Raw genomic sequence first — 18,666 nt, forward strand, 5'->3', positions numbered from 1 at the left:
AAGGCACTTGGTCACTAAACTTTTGCAATCAAAAAGAAAAGCACCTTTTATCGGATCTGCTCTATGCATATTTTCATTCTAACTTTATTGCCAGCAAAGCAGTTGCCTTTACCAGGAAGCTGACTGCACAAGACAGTGAAAGCTGTCGGGTATCCCAGGCCAGTGCTGATTCAGAGGAGACATGTGGGGACCTTGTTGCAGCATAGCAGGGTAAGCCACCGCCTGCAACACCGGCATCTCATACAAGCAACTGTTCAAGTCCCGGCTGCTCTGCTTCCAATCTAGCTCCCTGCTAATGCACCTGGGAAAGCAACAGAAGATGGCTCAAGTGCTTGGGCCCCTGCCATTCATATGGGAGACCCGAATGGAGTTCCAGCCTTGTGGCTTTTGCCTGGCACAGCCATACAGTTGCAGCCATCTAGGGAATAAACCAATGGATGGAAGTGTCTCTCACCACACACTAAAGTCCAGTTCATGAGACAAGCAGATATTCCACAATGGGGATGGTAAGGCTGAGCTTACATCCCCCAAAAGATCATTGAATTCACTCTTCAGCTTTAGACAGAATGAATCAAAGCTTGAGATGTGGTCATCACTCCTTCATCCTCTCCATATGTAGAGTTTTTGCACTGGAACTATCTTGACTCATCTTTTTCCATTGTCTTCTGTTTCCTTCCTTTCTCTTGCAGCCAGCCTTTGCATCCTGGTCTTACAAGCTTGGTTCCACCTGCCACACTCTGGGTGTCCAACATAAGACCATATTAGTCTACACTTCCTTTCTATAATGAAATACCTGAGGCAGGCTAACTATATAAAGAAAGGAGGCTTACTCTTGCTCACAGTTCTGGAAGTGTGAAGTCTAGGGCCCTCATTTGGTGATGCACAAGACATCAGATAACAAGAGACAGGGAGCATGTGTGTCCATATCCATGTGGTCTCTTACAAGGTCATGGGGGCTCCTTCCTAATGGTCTAATCCAACCTCGCTTCCCAACCGGCCAGACACTGGGTGTTCGCCAGGAATGTTGGGAGCACCGAAGGTGAGCCACAGGCAGACTCATCTCTTCAGTGGTTAATCAGGAAGCCCCTCTTGTATCCTATAGGGAGCCCTCATGGCCAATGGAGAGAAACAGATTGGTTTTACAGACATAAGTGAAGTTCAGTGGTAAGGTCAGGGGAAGCCCATTATCTCCCTTGAAAGGCATTGCCACTGACAGCCATTGTGTTACTTTTTCATCACCAAAACATTCACGTCAAGGACTTCTAGAAGAACTTTGAAACCCCATGCTTTCCATCTACACATAGGAACTGACTTGAAAGTGTGGTTTCCTTGTTTTCCAGTTTATTGAGATTGGGGCGGGGGGGGGGGGGGGGCGGACTTTATCCATCTCCCAGCCTCATTAGCAAATTTTCACTAGCACCGGTAGACCTGGTCACATGAAAGAATTTCTGTTACCTAACTTTGAGACCTCGATCAATCCCTCAATCTCCATGGATCTCAGATTCTTACTCAAGATAATACAGAACTTACACTGTTTATTGCTGTGGTTCATTCATGTTCAAAAATGCTGTTCTCACCAAATCTTAAACCAATCTTACATTTTAAATCTCACCATAGGGGCCAAAGCACAACAAAAGAATAGAAAAGAAGTCCCAAAGGTGGAAGGACCTGCACCCAGGAGCAGACAACTGGAGGAGAGCTGAGAATGAACACTCATTTGGGATTTAAATGGATGGGAAATAAGCCTATGGTTAGTTTGTTACAATGGCTAGTGTTAACCAGGGTGATGGTAACTAACATATAACTTGTGAGCTTGGATTTCCACATTCAAAGACTGAGAATAGAAATCAGCATGTAGGAGTGTTACTGTGAGCCCTAGTGAAATGATGCATGCAGAAGGGCCCACAAAGTGCCTGTAGGAGGGAGCCTTGCTCCTCGGTTCCTCCCTCTCTCCAGTTGCAGAGGGAGGATGGGGAGTCCTTTGTCACAGATGGACTTGAAGGACGTCAGTCATGGTCCACACAGCCCACCAATATATACTGAGGGGATGATGCCATACCCTCACAGGATGACACAAGCTGGGAACGTGGGAGTTGGGTGCATAGTTCATTCCCTTTGCACCCACGTGACCGCACTGGCTCTATCTGCTTCTCCGCCTCTTATCACTCTGGGGCTTGGCTGCTAGTCTCACCACAAGGACGAGGCTGTGCTCAGAAACCAAAGACCCCTGCCCAGAGTCATCCTACAGTGACTGTGGCTTCCTTGTGTTCCGCAGAGGTGCTTCCTGATGAGATGGGGTGTCCCCTGGGGCAGAACGCACCCTAGACATCTGGCGTCATTCCCACTAGAACAGTGACACTCTTTGCCCACAGAAAAGCCACAGCAGACCTCACGGAGCTGAGTAAGGAAAACCCATGGCATGCGCTTGCAAACGTACGGAGAACAGGATACCAGGTAGGACTGCTGAGAGGCAGGAGGAGACGGGGGTCAGCACAGGTGTCCCCACAGCCATGGCAAAGGGCAGCGTGCTTGCGATCCATGTCCCCGGGGGCCCTTCCCAAAAACCGAGTGCTGCCCTGAAGGACACTTTGAGCTTGGTTGTTGGTGTGTGTGGGAGAGAAGCCAGTCTCCCAATTCAGCTCACACTAAGCCACTCACTCAGTAACCTAGCCAGGAGAAACACCAGCCCCTCTTCATTCATGATAACAGAACAACGTAGACGGCGCACAGCCTCCTTGTCTTCTTCACCTCCATGCCCGCTAAAGTCTCTGCAACTCACACCAGGTTGTCAGTCTCCTCGCCATCTTCCCATAGCTTTTCTTACAGAGTTGACAGGGCAGGCGCACTCTGAGAAATGTACCGTTAGACAATGTCATCATTGTGGGGACATCATTGAGTGTGCTTCCACAAACCTCAGAGTGTAGCCTACCACACACCTACATCTGATGAGGGAACTTCAGAAAGCCTGTGGGAAAATAGAATTAAAGAGAATTTGGGGGCCGGCGCCGTGGCTCATCAGGCTAATCCTCCTCCTAGCGGCGCCGGCACACCGGGTTCTAATCCCAGTCAGGGTGCCGGATTCTGTCCTGGTTGCCCCTCTTCCAGGCCAGCTCTCTGCTATGGCCCGGGAGTGCAGTGGAGGATGGCCCAAGTGCTTGGGCCCTGCACCCCATGGGAGACCAGGAGAAGCACCTGGCTCCTGCCTTCGGATCAGTGCGGTGCGCCGGCAGCAGCGCGCTGGCCACGGCGGCCATTGGAGAGCGAACCAACGGCAAAGGAAGACCTTTCTCTCTGTCTCTCTCTCTCTCACTGTCCACTCCGCCTGTCAAAAAAAAAAGAGAGAGATAATTTGGGGACAGTTCTCTAAACACCTGCACCCCAAATCACAGCACTGGTTTGAATCCCGGCTGCTCAGTTTCCAATCCAAATTTCCTACTAATGCACCTGGGAAAGCACTGGATGATGGGCCAAATAGTTGGATCCCTGCTACCCATGCAGGAGAACCTGGTGAAGTTCTTGGCTTCCGGCTTCCATCTGACCCAGCCCAATTTTTGCAGTCTTTTTTTTTTTTTTTTTTTTTTTTTTTAGGGAGGGAGTGTGAACTAGCAGATGGCAGCTCTCTCTCTTTCGCTCTCTCTGTGTGTGTGTCTGTGTGTCTGTGTGTCTTCCTTTCAAAACAACCAATAAACCATTTTAAATAAATTAAACATTTATTTGGGTGAAAAATTTGAAACTCATGGATAGTTTTTTATTTTGCTTTGTTTTTAAGATTTTCTCATTCATTTGAGAGGTAGAGTTACCGACAGAGAGAGGAAGAGACACAGAAAGAGGTCTTCCATCTGCTGGTGCACTCCCCAAGTAGCCACAGTGGCCAGAGCCAGGCCGTTCCGAAGCCAGGAGCTTCTCCAGGTCTCCCACACCAGCCCAGAGGCCCAAGCACCTGGGCCACCTTCTACTGCTTTCTCAGGCCATAGCAGAGAGCTGGATCAGAAGAGGGGCAGCAAACTAGCGCCTACCTGGGATGCGGGTGCTGCAGCTGGAAGCCCCACCCACCACGCCACAGCGTCAGCCCTGCATACGTGAATTTCCATAGGCATTTTCTATGAACTCTTTGAACACCTCTCACATGCACCATTTAAAAAATATTCGTGCTAAGATAAACATCATTTAGTTCTATCTTCCACAAGTTTTTGAACTCCCCTGTCGTTCTATATGTGTCCTTCACTGACCAAAACAGCGTTACGTAGTAAAGGCCCCTCAGACCTCGGCATCACCTTTTTCTGAGAATACTTGAGAAGTTCAAGAGTTTTCACCATCCAGGAGGCAGCTCTTTGGGTCCAGTGCCTGGGCCTTGCGGGTGGTTTCACTGCACAACCAGGGGAAGGAACGTGATTCAGCAGAAACCCCAGCAGATAAACCCTGCTGAGGCTTAGGTCCCAGCCCCTCACACACAGAGAGCACGCCAGGCTCCGCCCACAGACCCGCAAGCATGGAGCAGGTGTGCCCAGAGGGGCCGCTGGTAGCACCGTTTGCTGGCCCATGCAGCGTGGTTCTTAATCCACGTGTGTGCAGGCTGCATCCTCTCTGCCCTGGCCACGTTTCCTGCCCTCAATTACTCAGTGAGCTGCTTCCCGCTGAGTGAGATCAGAGCAGGAATGCGTCCCCGCACAGGCACCAGCCTGTGAGCTCCTCAGCTGGATCAGGCGCCTCCTGGCTTCCAGCAGCTGTGTCCGCTTTCCCCACGCCCTGGGCCCTAGAATGATCCTTGCCCCAGGAACCCTGCGCCAGTGTTATCACACTCCGGTTGTCGCCATCGCAGCTTCTTCACTCTGTGTCTTTATGCTGAAGATTCTGAGACTCCGGCAAAAGTCATGGCTCTGCCCCCGAAGAGCTGAACGCATTCGTGTGGTGACTCCGGGGCCTCGGGGAAGCACTTTGCTCTAAATGCTTCCGGAGCTCAGGGCGCGGCGGAGAGGCCCCCAGTAAGAGCACCACCGCGTGGGCATTTATGAACTCCCAGGCTGGAAGATGGGGTTGCCGCGACGCCCCCCGCCCTCCGGGAGCCAGGCCATGCCTCCAGTTAACCTCTCCAGTCCCGGGGCCCTGGAGCTGGGGGATGGCCTTCCCACATGACCGGGAGAGAGGCGCAGGATCAGAAACCGTAATTCAACCTAATATCTGAGGGTTGGCAAGTGTGCCTATGGGATTTCACGAAAAGCCCTGAATCTTTTTCATTTCAGAGCAATTAAGCAGACCCCAGCGCCCTGGCTCCAGTAAGCCGCTCAGCTCTCAGTTTTATGGCCCGTTTCCTTCCCCTTGGCCAGCACCAGCTCCCATCCTTGCCCTTGAAATAAAAAACCCATACTGCGTCGGTGCCACCGAGGGGCCTCCAGCAGCAAGTGTGGGCCGCTGGGGTGCACGTGGCCCCGAGCCGCGCAGGCAGCGATGTGTGGTATAATCAGAAACATCCAACAGTAATTTAATAGTTCCCACCGAGCACAGACACAAAGTCTAGCGAGTCTTCCCTCCGCATACTTAACCCTTGGAGGAGGGGAGCAGGGCCAAGAGAAAGGGGAAATTAATCCCTTTTAGTGGCTACCCTGGGATTTTTTTTTTTTTTTTTGCCTTTTTTTTTTTTTCTGCTCTGATGTGAGAAAGATGTGAGCTCTGGAAGCCCACGGGGAGCAGGAATTTATATTAAAATGCCCTCCTCAAGCAGGGAAAGGCGGGGAGGACCCTGGTTGGGGGGTGGTGTGCTCTCCCAAGGTTAGCAGCGCTGTGGTCAAGGGGGCGCACTTGTTACAGATGATTCTGAATTCGGATTTGATACACCCGTGAGGCCACTGGTTTACTAGAATCTGAGGCCACAGATTCTATTAGCAGATGAGAGAGGCCTGGCTCCCTTTCCCCAGTCCTCTGGCTCAGGGTTGCCCCTCTGGGGTGTGGACCTGAGTGAGCAACACTGGCCATGGGGGCTGTGGGTGTCTCCCTCAGCCTGCCACGTTCTAACCTGTGAAGGCATTTGATAATGAGGCAAGTGACAAAATTGGAGGCATGAGCTTTGGAATAAATTTCTCTTCCAGCCAGAGGTTTCGATTTTAAGTTAAAAATACGTTTCCCTAAATTTCTTGACTAGGAACGCACCCTTAGCAACTTCTTCATGTCTGGTGAGACTGACCAGTGCCAGCTCTCGCCTTGCTGTGCCTTGTCTCCACAGCTGTGGACTCACCTACGCCTGCCGTCACTGATGTTCCAGTCTCTGTTGGGCAGTACAAATAAACACACACATATGTACACACACACACACACACACAAAGAGGTCATTTCTCACGCTGACTATTCATCAAACAGGGGTACTCTGAAAAGTTCATGGGAAACGGAATTACAAATAAGCTATTTAAGTGCAGAAAGTTTTGGAATCCGTGTATTTTTTTTCATAATGCACATTTTCCATGAACTTCTTAAAGACCCCGCATGTACCTATAGTACACGTGGCTTTGTGCTGCATGAAATAAGGTCCCCAAAACTTGGCTCTGCCTTCAAAGTACTAAAGGCATTTTGAAGAGACATTTTGATCTACTACATCAAGTGTGGAGCCTGGGATTTTTTTTTTTTTTTCATTTTTTGCCAGGCAGAGTTAGACAGTGAGAGAGAGAGAGACAGAGAGAGAGAGAGAGTCAGAGAGAAAGGTCTTCCTTCTGTTGGTTCACTCCTCTAATGGCCACTACGGCCGGTGCTGTGCCGATCCGAAGCCAGGAGCTGGGTACTTCCTCCTGGTCTCCAGTGCAGGTGCAGGGACCCAAGCACTTGGGCCATCCTCCTCTGCCCTCCTGGGCCACAGCAGAGAGCTAGACTGGAAGAGGAGCAACCGGGACAGAATCCAGTGCCCCAACCGGAACTAGAACCCGGGGTGCCAGCACCGCAGGCAGAGGATTAGCCAAGTGAGCCACGGCGCTGGCCTTTTTTTATTCTTAAAGGTACCCAGGTTTCTCTGACTTGAAGCCGGAATCACCAGCGGAACATGCCTTTGCATCTCTGCTGCTGGCCCTTTTGGAAGGCAGCTATGCTAACCACTATATCACCAATGTGCTGCCGGCCCTTTTGAAGCTTGCTGCTGGTGCACTGCTCCTGGGAGGGCCTGGCGTTGAGAAGGAACACAGCCTGGCTTCATCACTTTGGTAAGCAGTAGGACCTACAGAAACTGGGGGACCTCTCGATGTGCTTCATGTGTCTGCACAGAATATACTGAAATCTGCATATCTTTCCTAGGCAATTTCTGTGCATGGGGAAGGAATTCACATTTGCCAAGCATCTGGAACAGGCAGTGATGCGCTAGAGGAATTAGTGACTCTTCCACTGATGAGACTGCCGAGGACTTTCACAGCCTTGGTGGAGAATCAATCAGGGAGGGCCTCTTGGAGGCAGAGGCCTACGAAGGCCTGGTAGGGCAAGGGCTGAATCCCACATGGGAAAAAGAGCCTTGGCCACAGGGTGCAGACAGGATTGATCGGGAGACGTGCAAAGATCACAGAAAATTCACAGTGGTGTGCTTGTTTATGAATTAACAACCGGCCCAATATTTCTAGTTGACAGATACATGATTACTCATGTCAAACAACCTGCTCTCCCTTTCAACAGCTGCCTCAGTGAACAGAGGAGGGCGTGTGCATCCTCAGGTGGGATGGATGCTTCTCCAGCCAGCACTGGCTCACTTCTCCTCCCAGGTCTGGCATCCTAAATCCACAGCCTGCGGGCTCCTGGGACTGGACACGTGTACTTCCATCCCCTCGCCCCTTGGGAAAGGGAGCCAGTGAGAGGCCAGTCAGTGGCCTGCTGTGCATCTTGGCCAGGAAGGGAAACCTCAGCCCCAGATTGAAGGGTCCTGGCATATGTGTGGGGGTGATCGGAAATGTTCTCTGTTACAAATAAAACATCTGACATCTACATTTACATTACATATTAATGCATGCATGATATAAATTTGTATATTTGATCACACATCAATGCATGAGGTCTTTCTTGTTAATTTGCATATTTGATCAATTCGCACAATTTCATGAGAAACACGCGTGTCTCTGTATGGTAGCGGGAGCCAGACTGGATGGCTCTGAGAATCGAAGCTTCGCCTAGGGACCAGTGTTTTTCCTTGCATTCAAGAGCAGTGCTTGGTTGTGAAATGTGTCTTCAATGACAGCACCTAACATCTGTCCCAAAAAAGAGCCACCTCCCAGGAGAAATGCAGGAACCCGAAGCAACCACAAGAGGATGTGCTGCGCCAGGCCAGTCTGGACCCGGCACGATCCTCTCTCTCTCTCCCTCTCTCTTGCTTCTCTAACTTCAAATGTTGGTGAGAAATGTATGACTCCAAGGGAACCGTCTACCTCTGGTTCCTTTTTGGGTGTGTTGCCACCCACAGGCACAAGCCCAGTCCCGAACTCAGTCACTCTGTGATCCTGGCGGGCCTTGAGGAGAGGGCACAAAACTGGGGGCTTCTGTGTCCTTCTCTCATCCCTCACACTCCTAGCAAATCCAAGTGCAGGTTGTGTGAGATGGCCTTGGCTGAGGGGCCAGCTGTCCTTGGGCCCCACCAGGATTTGGGCCATGGCTGAGGCTCCAGTGTCTGCTTTGGGCCTAGTGTCCCAGGCACTCACCATCACCCCACCACAGTCTTCCTGATACAGGTACACTGCCACCAGGTAGCTGCCTGAGTTCCCACCCCAAAGGCTGTCTCCACCCACTGCCAGCCCACTGGTCACCCAGCCACCTCTACACCCAGGCCCTCCGTTCCTCAGCAAGGATTGTTCTACTTGGGTGGCTTAAGTCATTCAGCCTTGGCCTTATGCCTGTAGCTCCACCCAGAGCATCCAGTAATTGCCCCGAAATGCAATGTTCTCAGCATGTGTGAGAGCCTTTTTGCAATAAAATAGCCTTGCTTTATTGGTGTGTGTCATCTTTTTTCTATCTAGAATCACTTTTCACAGAGCCTTCTCACAGCAGCTAGGGAGGCCTAATGTCACAGGTCCCGAGTAGCACACGTTTCCCCAACAACTCCCATAGGCTGAGAACAGTTCCAGAAAACCCCAGGGACTCCAATCACAGCACCCACTCCCTGCCCAAAAAGCACTCGCCCTGCCCTCTCCTATCTCCCGGGCTTCCTGCTTCCTCGCTGCTTTCTAAATCAAAGCAATGTATTTATCCTGGAACTCAACCCTTTTTGAGCCAGTGTGGTAATTCTCCAGGCATTTGCATTTCCAGATTTTTATCTCCAATCATTAAATGAAAGCTTTGTGTCTTGTTGAAGGAATGTCTGGTTGGAGGGAAGGATTTTTGGGTAAATCCTCCTTACACCTAAAATCACATCAAGACTTCTGCGTGCCTGGATCTGAAAGAGCTAAGGGCGCTGAGCTGGTGCTCCTCTGCCTGGCCCCCGTGGCCCCTCACCCTGGACCCTGCCCTCAAATCTGCCACCCGGACTCTACAGTGGGTAAAAAGAAACACACGGCCAATTCACCTGCACCCTTCCTGTGGCACTGACACACAAGGCACTGACAGGACCTTGAGGCCACCGAGGCCAGAGGTGAATGGATGTGGAGAGGTGCAAAGGAAGCTAGAGCAGGGTTGGCCAGGCCCAGGAAGACCTAGCTGACACAGCCTTTCCAGATCTGGGCCGGGCTCAGTGGCAACTCTCAGCCACATATAGCACCAGGAAAGCCAGAGTGACACCAGCGCCAAATGCTAGAGACCCAATAAGATAGGAGAAAACATTTGGAAGATGACTTGCCTGTGAGAAAGCTATACGGATTATAGCTATTTAGGTTGCCTGCTGATCATTCATGCCTAATTATCTTGCAGCCCAGTAACGACGATGCACATCAGGAAATGTGTGTCAGATCAACCCTCTTTTGATTACAGCGGCAAATCCTGCAAATGGATGACCACTTGATCTTCATAATTAGTTCCTTCTGTGGCTCTATCTACTTGGGCAGCAAGGTTTTATGCATGCCCTAAAATAAATGAAATGGATAGAATATAATAAAAATAACATGGAGAGGGATACACCACCACCATACCTACCCACAAGGCTGACATGAGCAGGCCCTGTACCCAGGAGCACAGAAAACCCAGTCCACAGCTCTTTTTCCTCTGTTCCTTATCTCCAGTGCCCAGAATAGCAGCACACACTGTAGGTGCTTAATAAATGTTTTATAAGAGAATAGGAAACAAATGACTGAAAGTGAATGTATAATCAGTGGAGAATTAAATTTGACAATTCTGCTCTGACACAGGGACGCCTCAGGGAGGGTAAAAGATGGCTCCCGCACAGGTGAGAGCATCCAGCTGCCCTCCAGAGTCGGTGCCCTGGCTCCATCACTAGTTTTTGGAGCCTCTGTTTTTCTCTTCCGAAAGCAAGCATCTTACTCATCTCACAGGACTCCTGAGAGGATGAAACAGGTTTCCAAAAGCACTTGGTAAATGCTAATGCTGAAGAGACCCTAGGCCAGCCTCTTAGGCCACTTGTGTGCATTTCCATGAGAATTTCTTGCTGCAGATGCTGTGATTTCAACGTGGTACCTCCAGGTTTCACGGTGAAATCTCATCCCCTTTGCGGTGATACTAAGAGGTAGGGCCTTTGGGGACATGACTAAGTCACCGAGGCTATGCCCTCATGGATGTTTTAAATGCCTTGTGACAGCTGCTCGGGACTGGAGCAGCACTGTGGCTTTGGGGTTGGGAAATGGGCAGAGACTGGAGGAAGTTTGAGGAGCATGCTAGGAAAAAGCCCAGATTTCCACAAGGGGAGCCCTAAGGGCAGTGATGGTGAAGGTTCAGAAGAGGAGAGCTGTAGAGAAAGCTCAGTCTGAGAGATCATTTGAGTGGCTGTGAGAGAAATGTTGATGGATACATTCTTCTGATGGGGTCTTAGACAGAAGTGAGGAACACATGATGGAAAATAGGAGGCGAGGCCATCCGTCTACCAAAGTGGCAAAGAATCGGACTGAATCATGTCCATGTCCTAGAACTTGGTGGAAGGCAGAATTTAAGAGCAATTACCTAGGATGTTTAGTGGACCAAATCTCTAAGCAGAGTGTCCAGGGTGCTGCGTGGCTTCTCTTGGCTGTTTTCAGTAAATTTCAGAAGAGAGATATGAATTAAGGATGGAACTTACAATCCAAATGGGAGTCTAATTTGAAGATTTGGAAAATGTGGGAGCAGGTCATTAACCTGTACCATTTAAAAGGCCCACATCCCATATCAGAGGGCCTAGGTTCCATTTCTAGTTCTGCTCCAGAATCCACCTTCCCACCAGTGCAGACCCTGGGAGGCACCAGTAATGGCTCAAATAGTTGGGTCTCTGTCACTCAGTGAGAGACTTAGATTTTGATCCTAGCTCTTAGCTACAGTATTGACTGCTGTGGGCATTTGGGGAGTAAACCAATGGCTGAGAGCTCTATCTGTCTCTCCCTCTCTCTGTCTCTCTCCATCTGCCTCTTCTGCCTCTCAAACAGATAATAAAATAAAAAAAATTTTTAAGAAAATCATCCACCTGGCCATGTAAAGAATACAAAAGCACACTGAGAGAGAGACAACCAAGGGTGTGGCCAAGTGACTGATACAGAAGGAGATAGGTATGGACAGAAGGAAGCCAAGAGCTATTCATTAAGACCATGGGAAAATGACCCTCAGGCATTTGAAGAGATCTTCAAGGCTGCTATGTCCAGCTAGGTCCAGAGTGCCAGGTTCCTGAGGAAAGAATGGTTTTCGAGGAGGGACCCAGGATGCCCACGGGATCATGGAGCTTTCCGCCCAGGGCTGCTCCAGTCTCTGCCCCCACGTTCTGGCATGGCATTCCTCAGGATGCCCTAGGTGTCTCTCTAGAAGGGACAGGCCATAAGACATGGCACTGACTTTGCAGGCATGCAGAGTACATGAGCTGTGGGGGCATGGCTACCTCCACCTAGATTCTAAAGAAGGCCCCAGTCGGGGCTGGTGTTGTGGCACAGCAGATATATGTATATATATATGTATATATATGGATGTCACCTGCAAAACTGACATCCTATATAAGTGCTAGTTTGGGTCCTGGCTGCTACAGTTCCAATGCAGCTCCCTACTAATGTGCAGGGGAAAGCAACAGCAGATGGCCTAAGTGCTTGGGTCACTTAAGTGGGAGACCCAGTTGAAGCTCCTGGCTTCAATCTGGCCCAATCCTGGCCACTGCAACTCTCTGGGAAGTGAGCCAGTGGGTGGAAGATTCTCTCTCTCTCTCTCTCTCTGTGTGTGTGTGTGTGTGTATAACTCCATCTTTCAAATAAACAAATAAATCTCTTAATTTTTTTAAAAGACTGCCTCAGAGATCCTGAAGGAGCAGGCAGAGAAAAGCCACAGGGTCAGGGCCATCACAGAGAGTCCCCACCAGTGCAATGTCAAGTGGGGTTTTGGGAGCGGCACCACTTACAAGGCCTCAGAAGCATACAGCCACTAAAGTACTATCCCAGCGCAGAAGAGCTGCAGGAACATGACTCCAACCCAAAGACCTACCTTGTAGACCACGGTCTACACTGTAAAGTTGTGGGGGACCCAACACAGTATATCCAGAAGCCAGTATATGAAGTCAGAGAAGATTATCCTCAAGGCCGAAAATTTGATATTTGTCCTGCTGGGTACTGGACTTACTTAGGAACTTGGACTCCATTCTTCCTACCTATTTCTCCCTTTTGAAATGGGAACGTCTATCCTGTGCCTGTCCCACTACTGTCTGTTAGAGGAACATAACTTTCGTGATGTCACAGACCCACAACTAGAGGCAATTGGCCTTGGACTGGATTGTACCTTGGGTCTCACCCACATGTGACTTAGAGGAGATTTGGGACATGGAACTAAAGTTGGTGCTGGCGTGAGAGAAGGCATGGAGAAGGAATGAATGTATTTTGTGTATGAGAAGGATACAGCTGGGGCAGAATGCTATGGTTTAAACATGTGTCCCCTCACCACCACGAAATTCACACCGAACCCTAATCCAGACTGTGCTGGTCTGCAGAGGGGGGCCTTTGGGGAAGTGATTAAGTTGTGAGAGCCCTGCCCTCGTGAATCAATGATTGCCCTTATAAAAGAGGCATTTTGTGCAAAACAAGCCTTATACAAAAAGCCTCTCTTGCTCTTCCATTCTCTGCTCTTGTGGGGTCACAGTGTTCACCTGCCCATCAGTCCCTTCCACCACATGGGGACACAGCAGCCACCCTGGAAGCAGAGAGCCACTCTCCACATATAACAATGTCAAAGCTTTGATCTTGGACTTCCCAGCTTCCAGAGCTGTGAAAAGAAAATTCTATTTACAAATTCCCCATTCTAAGGCATCTTGTTATAGTAGTACACATGGTCTAAGAGACTCTAGGGTAACTACCTCAAAGTCCCTCCTTCTGTGGAATCACACTAGATAAGGGATGAAATGCACAATCAGGCCTTGTGTTTCAGAGAGAACTATCTCAGAATGTTGTTCTTCAACTCAACAAAGTCCGAATAAAAGGGAAGCCCCTTGTGCACCAGGCATGAGGGCATCTGGGGACTCGGGGCTGGGTGCAAGTTTCTTTAGGTCACAGTAAGAGTCATGCTGAATGCAGCCCTCACTGCCTATCTTCACCTGCCCACCCTCCTAACCCAGCCTAGTGTCTGCTCTTAGCATGGCACACTGAAAGGACACGCTCTGGATTCAACTGGTCCACACCCGAACCAGTGGAGCCACTGCTTTGTGAAGAAATGTTGAGCATGCTACTTCACCTCTGTGGACCTCTGTGTCTTCTTTGGCAACTCTTTGTTTTAAACACAGTCAGCCTTCAAGTTGAGTGCTGTGAACCGTATTGTGTCCCTCCCCCTCCAGAGTCATATGTTGAAGCCCTAAAGTGACCATATGTGGAAATAGGGCCATTAGGGTGTAATTAAGATTAAATGAGGTTATCTTCATCGGGTGGGCTCCTAATCTTATAGGACTGGTGGCATTCTCAGAAGTGAGAACCAGAGTTCTTATCCCCTCTCTGCCCTGTGAGGACATAGCAAGGCTATCTACAGACCACGAGTGGCCCCCACAGCAGATGGCAAATCTGTTGGCACCCTGATCTTGGCTGGATTTCTGAGTTCTGGGACTCAGAAATAAGCACCTTTTGTTGAAACCACTCAGCCATGGCATTTGTTATGGCATCTCAAGCTGACCAAGATGGTACTTCCATCTCAGCACAGGCTGTAATAGAAGTTAGCTCTTTCCCATGCACAATTTTGTGGGAGGCACTTAACTTTCCTTCAATAAATCAGGACCATGCAATGTCTCACAGTCATTGTTCTAGATGGAAAAATTCCATATACAGTTATATGAAAGAAACTAGAGAAGATGTTGGAAACACTGGTGACCACCATGTCTTGGAGAGCAAATCTCTTTTTTTGGTCAATTCCAATTGTATTTTTCTGTTGTTTTATGCTATATTAAATATAGTCAGTGCTAGAGAGAGAGATTGTGACTATACTATGTCAAGGGTCTGTTTCAATTAGAACAAAAGCTGCATCCTTTGACGATAAGGATTTCTGGGGGCTGCCATTGTGGTGCAGCAGGTTAAGCCACTGCCTGCGTCATATGGGAGCATGTTGGAGCCCTGGCTGCACTCTGATCCAGCTTCCTGCTGTTACACATCTGGAAAAAGCAATGAAAGACGACCATGTCTTTAGGCCCCCACACACATAGGAAACCCAGATGGAGTTCCGGGCTCCTCACTTCAGCCTGGTTTTACCCCTGGTTGTTGCAGCTGTTTGGTGAGTGAATCAGCAGACGGAAGACTCTCTCTCTCTCTCTCTCTCTCTCTCTCTCTCTCCCTCTTTCTCTCTTTCTCTCTGTATCTCTGCCTTTCAAATAAATAAATCTTAAAAAAAAAGTAAAAGAAAACAAGGCTTTTCTAGGCAGATGTGTAGCTAACTTCCTTCCAGTGAATGTGTTCAACATCCTGTCTTGGAAGATGCTATTGCTGAACTAGTTCATGTGTTTTTGCTTCCCCGAAGACTTGCCAGAAGCTACAGTGTGAATGACCAAAGTTCACCCTTTGCCCTAAGTTCGCCTGCTCAGTAAACCTATCTCCACTGAGTCCCTCCTCCCCTCCTCTCTGCACTGGTCTTATGGAGTAGACGTGATAGACTCATTCAACCAACCCTTCTGAAGGAAGTGGTACCTCACTCTTGGAAGTTTCCATTTCCATAAGCAACACACCATTAAGAACAACAAGGGACCCTCAAATTATAAAGAGCAATCTCCAACCCTGAAAACAGGCTACTGTAACCCAGGCTGTGGTCTGCAGCCAACATCTATCTAATCACAGACACCCAGCACCCTCTCTCTGGAGAGTAGTTCTCAGGGTTGTGAAGGGGTGACAACAAAGTGGATAAGGAGAGTGCTTAAAATGGGTGGGGTTCTGCCCCATTTCCAAAAATAAAAGAATGGTGTGGAAGAGCTGGCAGAGTCCCAGGACAATGGCAGACCTGGGGATAGCATGCAGCCTCCTTTTCCCTGCGCCAGCCTGGGCTCCATGTGGCAGACAGTTTATAAAGGAGGCACAGGAAGACAACTGCGCTTCGCCAAATGGCTTACAACACGCTTCAGATCAGCCTATGGGCAGTGGAAGTCAGCAGGTGATTTAGGAGCATGACAGAAGGACTAGGGCCACTGACCCGTCCAATCCCAGACAGTTTAACATTCGCAGGTTAACCACTGAGATCAAAAAGTCCCCTGCTAATAACGCAGTTATCTCGGAGGCAGAGAACCCAAGGCTTTGGACCCATTCATCGGGATTCTTTCTCTGCTGTGCAGGCTTCAATGGCATGGGACACCAGCTAGGACAGTTTGATTTGGGCAGGAAGGGGTGGGTCCTGGTAATGTCCAATTGCCCCAGGAGGCAAACCTGGGTGGAGGGACAGAGTAGAGCCCATAAAACCGGTATCACAGAAGCATGCAAACAGCAAGTGACAGGGGCTCTTAGAGCAGAAGGCACGAGTGCTTGGAAATGGGAAGCATTTGAAGAGAGTCCATTACAGCACACATATCCCAGGAGAGCAATTCCCCTGCTGGCCATGCAGGAGCAGAGCAGCCACTCACGGGCAAGGAAATGCACAGCTCTCTCAGTAGCTTTACCTTTCAAAGAAGCAGGTCTCTTGATCACTTTGATTTATTCACAAATGCTGCCACAAAAGATGTTTACAACAAGGATTGTCATGTTTTCAGAAGCTTTAACCAGGCCAGTGCCTTTCTGTAAATAACAAAAAGCAACATCATTTAATAGGTGGTATCAGCTACTACATCATGTGCAGGGCTTCTATTTGCTTATAAAGAAAATAAATATTTGCTTATAAAGAAAATAGTGGAATTGGTTAAACCAGTTTTTCGGGCCAGTGCAGAAAAGTAAAAATCAGTGTTTTTTTCACCTGTTCTGTTCCATTAAAGTGAAATCGTGCAGAAAGCCATGTTTCCGTATGTCTGTATGTTTTTAAAAGGTGGAGGAACGCCAACTGAACAATTATCAAAATATGATGCCCACTATGGCTATTCAATGCGTGTGGCACATGTGCTAAAGTTTCTTAAGGGGTCTCCTAAGGTCTCCCCAGTCAATGCTGTACTGAAGCTCGCTTTTTCCAGGTTTCACAACCCCTCAGACAGTGACATCACATCGGTAGCTTGAACTCAGCCGTGGTGGCAGCACTCCCCCCACAGTTACCAGTCAACTACGCGAGCCAGGGCTCCCTGTTCCCCAGAACTCTATCAGTCAAACATCCACCTGCACCCGCCGTGGCTGGAGAGCAGAAACAGGCACACTCAGGCTCTCTGCTTGTTTTCACACAAGTTAAACTGAAAACGTCTTGTATGCTTTTAAAATGGCTGAAGGAACCACCCTCAACCACCTCTCCCAAACACAGAGCAACCTTGGGAATGAGCTTTTGCTGCCGGTTTGATCTTGTTTCTTAATGAAGTTGGCCTGAACTGACAAGGCACACCATAGTGTTTATATACAGCACTCATAGTGTGATAAATTCATCATCAACCACTACTATGGTTAGGGCACAGTAATCATAAGTAACATCAAGCCACTTCATACACTTCTTGTGTTGCTAAAATTTAAAACAAGAAGCGAGATCCCCATTCCTACACCAAGGTGCAGCATGATCGACATCTTTGGAACTCAAATGATACTTAGAGCAGCAATGCTTGGCTTCACTGCAGGGGCAAAGGAATTCTCCGTATTTCAAAATCCATTTAAGCTTTCCAGATCTGAAACAAGATGACACATAGGCTCTTCTCCCTGCTTATCTCCTCTGAATACAACCCAGCAACCCTGGAAACTATAATACATGATGATAAAAGCCTAGGAAGAAGGTGGAGAACTGACTGGGGATCCCAACACTTGAGGAAAAACAAAGAAATCTCTGAGTTTTCTAAGAGATCAGAGAAGCCTGCAATTCAGACCCTCCAACGGCAAAGACAGACAAGGAGATAAATCTCTCTCCTGCTCTCTCCTCCAAAAGCCTGGGAAAGGGTCCTGATGGAAAGCCAACCAGGGTACAGGTAAGCTGGCCAACCCTCCTGCAGAGTCATTCTCAGCAGTACCAAACACTGTCCTGCCCTCTATCCAGTTGCATAAGGACAGTGAGGTGGGCCAGTGACAGAAGGTGGGCCAGGGACCAGTGCTGTGGTTAGTAGGTTAAGCCTCCACCTGTGACGCCAGGATCTCATAGGGGTGCCAAGTTGGAATCCTGGCTGCTCCACTTCTGATTTAGCTCCCTGTCAACGGCCTGGAAAAGCAGTGGAAGATAGCCCAAGTGCTTTGGCACCACGCACCTGTGGAGGCCCAGAAGAAGCTCCTGGCTGCTGGCTTCAGATGGGCCTAGCCTTGGGCATTGTGGCCATTTGGTGAGTGAACCAGGGGGCAGAAGACCTCTGTCTCTCTGTCTCTCTGTCTCTCTCTCTCTGTATCTCTGCTTCTTAAATATAAAATATTTAAAAATATATTTATATAAATAAATATTAAAGAGAAGAAGAAGGTAGAGGAGGAGGAGGAGAAGGAGAAGAAGAAAGAGGAGGAGGAAGTGAGGCAGCAACGCAAGGCAACCCAGGAAACTGCCTTTCATCCCTCCAGGCAAGATCAGCAGGGATAGAAGGGGACCCCAGAAGTGCCACAAGAATGAGTCAGACCAGAAGAGCATTGCAAAGGAACTAAACAGATATAGAACTAGAGCCAATTGAAGTAGGCCAGGACTTATAATCTGAAGCTGAACAGGGTGACTGCCTGCTAAAACAGAAAACATAAATAGATAAGTCTAGTCTTCACATGCAAAAAATAAATGTCCAAGATACAATCAAAAATCATTCTAAAGTACCTTTTTCTGAAGGGAGGAGAGAACTTCCACATAGTCAAAACTGTGGCCTTGTCTAAATAAGATCAGAGTTGGTGAACTCAAGAGGCTTCTGTTCTGTAGCCTATGCAGCTCATGACAAGAGCCTCGGGTGATTACTGACATCATAAATAAGAGTGTCAATTGTTAAATCAACAACAGGAGTCACTGTGCACATACTCCCCATATAAGATCTCTGTCCTTAATGTATTGTACTATGCGAATTAAGTAAAACTAGTACTCAAACAGTTT

General features: G+C 48.8%; 1 long non-coding RNA gene across 2 annotated transcripts in view; it reads right to left on the bottom strand.

The window, feature by feature from the left end:
- Positions 1–1,387: 1,387 nt before the first annotated feature.
- Positions 1,388–18,666, bottom strand: part of LOC133757749 (uncharacterized) — an 85,283-nt gene continuing 68,004 nt past the window's right edge. The window contains exons 2-3 of one of the 2 annotated variants that reach the window (XR_009865727.1): positions 16,163–16,277; positions 1,388–3,322 (exon numbers count right to left, since the gene is read on the bottom strand). This is a non-coding gene — a long non-coding RNA (uncharacterized LOC133757749). Of the gene's footprint in view, positions 3,323–9,841; positions 10,005–16,162; positions 16,278–18,666 lie in introns of those variants that run through there. The other variant, XR_009865728.1, reaches the window with a different exon arrangement.

The sequence above is a fragment of the Lepus europaeus genome, chromosome 4, assembly GCF_033115175.1.
Source record: "Lepus europaeus isolate LE1 chromosome 4, mLepTim1.pri, whole genome shotgun sequence".
Lineage (NCBI taxonomy): Eukaryota > Metazoa > Chordata > Mammalia > Lagomorpha > Leporidae > Lepus > Lepus europaeus.